At 37.8% G+C, this 10199-nt stretch overlaps 1 pseudogene; it reads right to left on the bottom strand.

Annotated features, from left to right (window-relative positions):
• Nucleotides 1–348: 348 nt before the first annotated feature.
• LOC143672115 (large ribosomal subunit protein eL33 pseudogene) lies at nt 349–700 on the bottom strand (annotated as a pseudogene).
• Between the last annotated feature and the right edge of the window lie 9499 nt (nt 701–10199).

Here is a 10199-nt window from a genome sequence, read left to right as displayed (position 1 = left end):
AGAGAATATCCACTTCACCTTCTTTCCTTTTCAACCCGCAACCCAAAGATAACAAATGTTAATATTTTAGTCCCTTTCTGTGAATTTAGATGTGATAGCATATATCTATATTTATATGTATATTTATATGTATTCCTATACACACATATGTGCTCTTGCCCATATATAATTGCGTGTATTAAAAATTATCATGTCTTGGGTCTTATATATAGTGTATGAAGCCTTGGAGATCTTTCCGTATCATATGTATAGACCTACATTTTTGATTTTAATGTTTTAAAGTATTTTCATTACTTGGAGGTTCTATAATTTAAATCTATGTGCTTTTTTTTCAATTTTATTTGTTTTTCAGTAAGTGTGAATCCTTGAGGGGTACAGCATTACATGGATTTGGTGTCCAATGGCCTTAGCAGGAAGATTGCTTCAGAATTTGCCACAAACCATGCCATTATTTCCATGGGCACAAGTTATTTTCCCCAGATTATTCCGGTTTTGTTAGCTTTACTGCCAGGAGTCATTGTGTTGGTTTTTGCTACGTATGCATAAGCACATGTCTTGCCCAGATAGAATTCAGTTTCACCTTGGGCATAAATACCTTCAGTTTTAAGAAGACTGTGCACTCCTGCTAGTTCTAGAGACCCCACTTACAGTCAGCAAAAAGAGCCTTGGACCACATGGTCTTCCAGACATATTTGCCATTTCAGAAGTCCTTTTTCCAGCATGATTCCCCACAGGCTCCAAGATGGTGAAAAGAAGTCTTTGTGCCTTTCACAGACATTTGGTATATTGATAGTATTTCGCTGTTATGAACAAAGAAATAATGAACAGTTTTATTACACAGTATTTTACATACATGCAAATACTGTTTTAGTAATTTTTAGGCTACAAGAACTAACTGGTGGACTTCTACAGCCCTATGGTATGTGAAATAGTTACAGTGCACAACTTATCATGGGGAAAATGATCAGAATATGTTCCTGGTCATCTTCACACTTTCCTGGTTAGAGGGTCTCTGCATGAGTGCTCAGTGATAGCTGTGGCCTGTGAAGTGCTTGCTGTTGGCACTTTTATTAGTTCTTGTGCATGAAACAGCTGCGGCCCTATTGGTGGAGGATCTGGCATTTGAATGGCCCTGGAGAATATTCTATGGCCTAACAAGAGGCAAAACCTGGGAAGTACAATTGAAAAGATAGGAGGAGGAAGAGGGTGCTTCTGCTGCTGTCTGTGCCTTGAGACTCCCTAGGCCCTGGGTATCAACTCAGCACATCTCCCCAAAGCTGCTTGAAATATCTCAGGGATAATAATGGGGTGAAGCTGTGAGGGCCCTCTCTGTTTTGGAGTTTGGTTCTCCCAGTCCTCCCTCATGGAGGTCCCCATCTAGGATCCATGCTCCTTGATTAGAGGCTGTGTGGGTACTATCACCTCATTGCATGCTCTGACTTTTGCCAAACAACATCCCATATAGCAAATGGGTCAGAATCACAGGGTAAATGTCAGAAGGGGAAGTTGCTGCACAAGGCAAGGGTCCCAGAATAGGTGATGGGCTGTAAGAGAAAATCATGCTGATCTATTCCTTCTCTTCACCAGGCAGACTTAGCATCTTGAGATGGTTCTGTGTATCTCTGATGTTTTGACAGTATCTAACATTGCAGAGTCCAGCACAGTGACATTTTTAAAGTCTCATTTGCCATAAGAAATACACACCAAGTGTATATGCTAGTGATTTTGTGTTTATATTTATATATCTGTACATATACATAATCTCAAAAGTCCCAAGAAAATATCTAGCCCCTAATGAAAGGTTGAACTTAAATGTAAAGGAATGGATAGAAGTGAAGATAGTTCATTAGTGGGTTTATAAGTAATATTGCCATATTGAAGGTGAACATGAATGAAAGGGATTGTATAGCACCATGTATCCAACCAATTAGCACTACAAATATAAATAAGTTCTTGCATGAACTACTTCAAAAGTGTGAATCTTGTACAAAGAGTCAGTAATACAGGGGTATGGGGGAAACTAGTATTGTATGCTGTTTATTAGCTAGGGTTCTCCAGAGAAACAGAATCAGCAGGAGATATCTGTAAATATAAAATTTATAAAAGTGTCTCACATAACCCTGGGAATGTAAGAGTCCAATATCTGTAGGGCAGACCACGAGCTGGCAGCTCCAATAAAGGTCCTTGATGAACTCTCAGGAGAGGCTGGCTGGCTGAAGCAGGAAGAGTGATTGTCTCTTTGGAATCCTCCTTAAAAGCCTCCTGGTGATTAGATTAAGTGTAACTGATTGCAGAAGACACTCCCTTTAGCTGATTGCAAATGCAGTCAGCTGTGGACACAGCCAACGTGGTCATAATTTAAGTCCATGAAATGTCCTCATAGCAGCAGAACAGGCCAGCGCTTGACTGGCAAGACAACTGGGCACCATCACCTGGCCATGACACATGCTATGGTCTATGCTTAATAGGAAGACATCAAGAGTACCACAGCAATACCAGGGATGAATAACTTGGGGGAAAGGACAAGAGTGCAGGGGAGGTTTGGACTTTCTATTTGGTGAGGGTGTGTTTAACAGTTATTTTCCTCTTTGGAACAATGTAATTTCTCTAAAATTGAGAATTTTGATGATTGTAAAACTAAATGAGATAATGTGAGATATGGATTGTTGACTTTGGACATTATATATCATGCCCAATGGATGGAGGTGGCTTAAGAATACATTGACTAAGAAGTAGAATGGTAAGTGTAGTATATACATATGATCGAATATTGTGCAGCTACAGAAAGGAATGAAGCTGTGAGGCATGCAATGAGGTGAATGAACCTTGGGGAGACTGTATGATGCAAAATAAGCCAGCAACAAAAGGACAAATATTGTGCAGTCTTTTTGAGAAAATACCTATAAGAAAATTGGGGCCTAGATTGTAAGCTGTCATAGCAGTTACATTAGTCCAGAGCTGTTAAAGTTATTTCTAGATTCTGAGATGCTGTGCTATATATGTATAAGCTGATATCTCCCTGGAACTTTGGGTACCTGTGTGACACCTAGGACTCAGAGTTGGAGTTCTGCAGCTCGGCAAGTCAGCATTTCTGCATACGGCAGCTGTTAAAGAAACCGAAAAAGAGATCACACTTCAATTAGAGATAAGAATGAAGCTGAATGTGTTGGGATTAAGGTGAATCAGAATACTGGGGTTAGGATGACATTGTCTGTATTTTAGAACTTCACCTACTGTATGAGATGATAGGAAGAGAGGTTCATTTTATCCAAAACCTACATTTTCTTTAGCACATAATCTAACTTAACCTGTCTGGATAGCTCATTTAAAGAACCTAAGCACATGGAGCCCAGAATGGAAATGAAGGCTTGTAATTCTGTATAGCTTAAGGTAATACCTGGATACATCCTAGAGTATGTTGGGCAGTTAACTAAAAAGTATTGGCAAAGTCCCTCGAGAGATGGAAGAAAAGATAGGGAAGTATTAAGCTTTACCACTGGGGAAAGCCTGAGATTGTCTCAAATATTAGGGACCCCTAAGTCAGTAGTCCAAAGCCTTGAGGTTTGCTTTCATTAAGCTTATTTATGTAGTGGAGAACCTGAGCCTACCTGTAGTCATGCCTAAGAATTACTTCCAGAAAACCTCTTTTGTTGCTCAGATGTGGACCCTCTCTCTCTTTAAGCCCAACTCTGCAAGGAAAATCTTTACCCTCCCCCTGCATGGAACATGACATCCTGGGGTGAAAGTCTCTCTGGTAAGGTGGGACATGATTCCCAGAGATGAACCTGACCCTGCACCGTGGGATCAACTACACCTTCCTGACCAAAGTGGGAGAAGATATATAAAACAATAAGGTATCAGTGGCTAAGACTGTTCAAATAGAGTTGAGAGGCTATTCTGGAGGCTACTCTTACACAAGCTTTAGCTAGATATTGCTAATTACCACTGTTTACCAAACCCAACTGTTCTAGTTTCCAAGCTACCAGGATGCAATATACCAGAAACAGAATGGCTTTTAAAAAGGGGAATTTATCAAGTTGCAAGTTTACATTTCTAAGGCCATGAAAAATGTCAAAATTAAGGCAAGGCTATGAAAATCTCCAAATTAAGGCACCAGCAAGAGGTTGCTTCCACTCAAGAAAGACCAGTGAAGTTCAAGGTTTCTCTGAGCTGCAAGGGCACATGGGAAGCCTGCTAGCTTTCTCTCCCGGCCTTTTGTTTCATGAAGCTCCCCCAGTGGTATTTTCCCTCTTCGTTTCCAAAGATCTCTGGCTGTGTGGGCTCTCAAGCTTTTTCCAGAATGATTCCCTCTTAAAGGGCTCCAGTAAGCCACCCCATGTCAAATGGGTAGAGATACATCTCCTTGGAAACCATCTAATCAAAAGTTACCACCCACAATTTGGTGGGTCACATCGCCATGGAAACAATCAAAATGTTCCCACCCAGTGCTATTGAATGAGTATTAAAAAAAACTTGGCTTTTCTAGGATACACAGCAGATTCAAACTGACACACCAACCAACACTATTCCTGTTAATCCTAAAGAACACCTAGGGCTCTATCTGAGATTCTCCGAAAGTTTCATGCACCAAGATTACTTTCCAGAAACACCAAATGGGCTCCTAGGCCAGATAAGTCCTGAAACCCAAAAGGGCCATCCTCTCCAAGAACATCAACTAGTTCTGTCCCCCTATCCCATATTACCAACACCCCTCTCCAAAGTAAAAATGTTAGAAAGGGCAGAGCCCAAACACCCCTAAAGATGTGGAGAAGGATCAAATAGAAGGAGGGGTTATAACAGAGAAGATAGGATTATCAAATGAGTATGTTGAATCCTTATGTTGATATTTCTTTTAGCTGCTATTGTCTTGGAGCAGCTAGAAGGAAAAACCTAAAATTGTGGAACTGTAACCCATACCAATCTCTGAAACCTGTTCCATAACTACTTGCTACAAGGTACTTTGAAATTTATTGCTATTGTTTATATATGTTGTCTTTCATAATAAAAAATGTTTTTAAAAATAGCCCTACTACATGTGATCCACTCTGATATTCACTATTTGGTTTTTTAGTTTATTCACTATATTCTATTAAAATACTAATGAAAATGGCCAGTACTTATGTGTAACGACTTTTCAGATGATTATTACTGTATCTGCTGGAGTCATATAGCTTCAAACAAGTCAAATTTTTGTGCTATGCTGATATAACCTCATGTATACTGGCACCCATCATGTGAGGTACTTTCTCAGATTCCTGCATTGAAATAGTAGGAATTCATTGTCCCAAGGCACCCTGGTAAGAAACAGGGACAAACTTTTAAAATCTCTGCTCCAGCCAACCCAGACATCTGCTTCCTTTTGCCTGCTGACCACCTGCCTCAACTTCAGGGCGTGCCTCTCCTCCCTTCACTATGAAGAATTCTTAGAGTGGACTTTAGATCCATAAAGAAACTATCAATACGTTGTACTTCATCAGTGTTAAAACCTTTCGCTCTGTAGAGAGACACTGTTAAGAGAAGGGTAAAAAGAAATAAGAGCCATAATTGGGGAGAACGTATTTGAAAATCACATATGTGATAAAATAATTGTACCTAGAATTTAAGAAAGAACACTCTAAACTCAAATGTAAGAAATGAAGACATAAGACATAAGACATTTAACCAAAGGGGATTCTTTGATAGCAAAGAAACAGGTGAGAAGATATTCAACATTATTATCCTTTGGAGAAATGTAAATTTAAGTTGTGATAAGATGCCTCTACACACAACCCACAATGTCTAAAATAAAAATTACTGTAAATACCAAGTGTTGGTGAGGATGTGAAGCAATTGAATCATCTCTCATACATTGATAGTAGAAATGCAAAATGGTCCAGATCTCCTAGAAACAATTTGGCAGCTACTTATAAAGTTAAGCATACATTTAACATATGATCAAACAAGCCCCTTCTGAGAACTTACCCTAGAGAAATAAAAACATATTTTCACTTGAAACACCACATAAGAAATGCTAAAGCAGCTTTATTTGTAATACCCCGAAAAACTGAAGATAACCCAATTGCCCTTCAGTGGATGAATGGATAAGTTACATCATACAAAGGAATACTACTCAGCCATTAAAAACACACAAACAACTAAACAATTTGGATAATTCTCAAGGTTATTGTGCTGAGTGATAAAAGCCAATTGGAAAGTCAAATCTTAAATTCAATTTAAATAATATTCTCAAAAGGACAAAATTATGGTGATGGAGAAGAGATCAGTGGTTGCTAGGGGTTTAATTTGTGGGGAAAGTGTGACTCTAAATGGGGCACATGAAGGGCTTTCCATGTGATGATTGAACACTTCTATCTCTTGATAGTGGCAATGTTTACACAAATCTATAAACATGGAAAAATTTGGTAGACCTACAACCACTCCCCCCATATCATATGAGTGTGTGTTAAAATTTGCAGTCTGATTTAGGTTGTAATTTAGTTAACGATATTGTTCCAATGCCAATTTATGAGTTTTGATAAATGTACTGTCACTAAGTTAACTGATGTCTTTGAGTGAGGCTGAGTGAAGGGTTCACCAAGAGTATCTGTACTATTTTTTTTTTCTTTTTTGGCCTGGGCAGGCACCGGGAATCGAACCCAGATCTCTGGCATGGCAGGAGAGAACTCTGCCACTGCGCCACCATTGCCCGCCCTATTTTTACAATTTCCATGTGTCTAAAATTATTTTAAAATATAAATGCTTAAAATAAAATAGGGAGGCTTCAAATTGTGATACTAATTAGTAGTGTCTACTGATGTCTTGTTATTCTTCCCTCATAGACATTTCTCAGCCACCTTGCATTCGTTGGGCCACCTGAAATTGATATGTATATCATAGAAAGAGTGATTTAAATAAAATGCAGAGCTATAAAAAGGCAGTGGGATATGACAGTATTGCTTATGAGCAATCTTGGAGTGATGATTGGTGGAAAAGTTAGAAAATAAAGGATAGAGAGAAAAAATCTGCTTAAGGGGAGAATATCCCAACGTTTCTAATAATACAAAGAAATAAACAACATTGCCTGCAAATTTTCTTGTTCATCTATCTCATCATGGACCTTGCCAGTAGTGGATAAAATATTTTTAATAACACAAGTCACTTCTATATTCTACAGTAACCTCTCAAGCAGTGAAAGTTGTTTCACATTTTACTATAGATCATGTGACAATTTAGGGGCCGGCTCCAAATATATATATATATTTTTTCAATTCCATCAAGCTTGGGTTATTACTATAATTAAGATAGAGCTTGATGTGTACTTTTACAAAAGCACGTGATCTCTGGGATGCAATTTCCCCAGCTGTACACTTAGAAGCGTGAAAAAAATCAAGTCTAGGTCCCTTCACGTACTGAAACAATTAAAGAACTCTAGGGCAGGAAGTAGACTTACCTGTCAGAAGAGAAATCATCAGGAGCTCTCCCAAAAGGAGACAAAATAGGGACAACATAAGAGGACACAAGAAGAAGAAAAGCAAAGCAAAGAGTCATTAGATTAAGAGAGTCCCATTAAAAGCTTGGCAGAGCAGAAATGTCGTGCACCGGAGGGAGGCTGGCTTGAAACCTAACGTGGTCCATGTATTCCTCTGAGCCACTAAAACAAGACAGTCCAACATACGGTTATGTACCTGGGGATACCTGTGAAAAGTTTGACATATTTACCAAAATGTTGTCATATTATCGTAAGGGTAGGATTGAGAACTCTGTACACTGAATAATGCACTCTCTCTCTCTTTCTTTCTCTCTCTCATTCCCTCCTTTCCTCCCCCTCCCTCTTTGTCTCTGTCTCTTGTCTTTCACCTGCTACTTGTAGTACCCAGAAAAGCTGCACTCAGCAACAGCTTTGTTTTTTGTCTTACAGGCATAATCAATTATTTATAATATTGGTGTTTTTTTTGATATTCCATGTTAGAAACAATAGAAACAAACTCTTTGTGTCCTGACCTTGTTGGCTTCTACTGTTTCTACACTCATTCTTATCTTATTTTTCATCACTCATATTTTAAAATTTTATATAATCTTACTATACAGTATGCTTTTTAAACAAACCTCCTCAAATTGTTTATGGATGAAATGGGGTACAACTACATTAATGAATAAATCAATAAATATAATAAAATAAATAAAGGGAAGAGAAAATGACAGAAACACTTTTCAAAGCACACAGCATAAAAAGGGCTTGGGGAAAAGTAATGTTAGATGGTGCAAAACTTGCCGTATGTTGATGATCAAATCAGATAATCTGCAGAATTAACTCTCAATCAAAAGCATTTGGTAAAACTCCAGGTTTAATGAATTTTGGAAAGAGGGCCAGGATTCAAAACAAAAAGAAGAATGTTCACAGGAAGAGAGAGAATATGTGGTTCGTCTAAAAAAGGAAAAGAAGTGAACTTGGAATAGATAATACCATGGGCAGAAAATATCTTCAGTACAAAAGTAATATGGAATCTTTTCAAAGTGAGTGAGATTATTAATAACTTTGTTAGCAGAAAAACATATGAATGAAAACATTATATTAGAGGAATTGTTAATACAGAAAATAAGTGTGCAAGATATTGCTAACAACTAGGAATGTGACAGCATTTACACTAGAGAAGAATTATGGTAGACGTGAATCTCAGTTCTGTTTATAAAGTTTTCACTTTGTGAAAGGTACTCATGTTAAATTAAGAAATACTGCGTGTATCCTATGAAGGAAAATGCTCATTTACCTTACATTGTTCTTATGAAAATCAAGGAACGTTTAAATAAAAGTGGATTTCAGCCACGACTTGAAATTAATGGCAGCAATGAAGAAAGAACATTTTTTAAATAACATAGTTTGTTTATTATGAGATTTGACAAGAACCATATAAGCACAAAATTTGCAGTTCAGAAAGTGGTCGGTGTTATTTCTTGCTGCCGATAGTGCCTGCATGCAGTCCTTTATATTGTATCCAGTCACCTCAGGGAGAATATGTTTTTGCTAGGAATATAATTTCTACTTTTAAAATATTAGTTAATACTTGTTTTTCTAGAGTAAGCGCTTTTAAGTTGGTTGAATACAATATAGTTCACCACTTGGATTTCAAATTTCTCTCCTACTTAAAAAAAAGGGGTAAACCAGAGGCTGAAAAGATTAAGGCAGGAGGTTGAACAACATTGGGGTGGGGGGACAAAAAACAAGAGAAGATGTGTGGTTTTTTGGTCTCTGTATCACATTTACAAACTTTATGTTTATTATAATTATGAAGGTAATGCATATATGTTTCTGCATTTTTGGAAAATACTGAAAATACTGAAAGCATAAATAAGAACACAAATAAATCACATAAATTTCCACCAACAAAAGGCACATTGTTGATATTTTGCTGTACAGGTTTATATTCTCCAAGTTATATTTAAATATAAATATAAATATAAATATCTCTCTATATATGTCTATATATACATGTATGGAGGGTTGCGGGGGGTAGCCCACAGTCATTCAATCCTACTTTTAATTAAAATGCATTTAAAATGGTTTATACTTTTGAGACATTTGCATGCTGCAATAATTTAGTTTTTCATATGGGTTATAGTGTTTTTCTGGTAAAGATAGACTAGAGGGACCACATTTAATCACTTGCCTGAAACAACTGAAAAACCAGATAAAATACAAAATATATGTAGCAACGTTTTTCGATATATTCAACATCAGAAAGTGATCCCTGAAAGATTTGAGTTCAGTATATAACTGTACTGTGGGCTCCATCCGGTTGCCAGGAGCCCATAGTACAGAGCGGGGAACCACAGGTGAAACCTGTCAGTGTTCATGAGTTGAAGAGATGGAGCCCAGGGCCTGGAGGCGGCTGGAGTTCACTGCATAAATTACCAGAGAAGAGAGAGCTGCACAGAGAAATCCAGAGCACACACAGTGCTGGGATACTTATTGTTCCCACCAGAGTGGGAACCTCTTTGTCCGAAAACCTCAGGGAGAATACTCAGATAGGTTTTGTCTCTTTGTAGTGAGGCAAGATCACCCCTAGGCTATGCTGATGTAGTACACCTCACAAAGCTTAAAATAACCTAAATTTTCATTGTGAGCCCCAGAACAAAGCACAAGATTATGTTTATTTAAATTAAAACAAATCCAGGCCAAGTGTGCTGGGTAAGTGTGAACAAGGCGAAATTCACAATCTTTA

Source organism: Tamandua tetradactyla, chromosome X (genome assembly GCF_023851605.1).
Source record: "Tamandua tetradactyla isolate mTamTet1 chromosome X, mTamTet1.pri, whole genome shotgun sequence".
Taxonomy (NCBI): domain Eukaryota; kingdom Metazoa; phylum Chordata; class Mammalia; order Pilosa; family Myrmecophagidae; genus Tamandua; species Tamandua tetradactyla.
The sequence above is the reverse complement of the archived record's forward strand: the minus strand, read 5'-3'. Positions and strand labels throughout refer to the sequence as shown.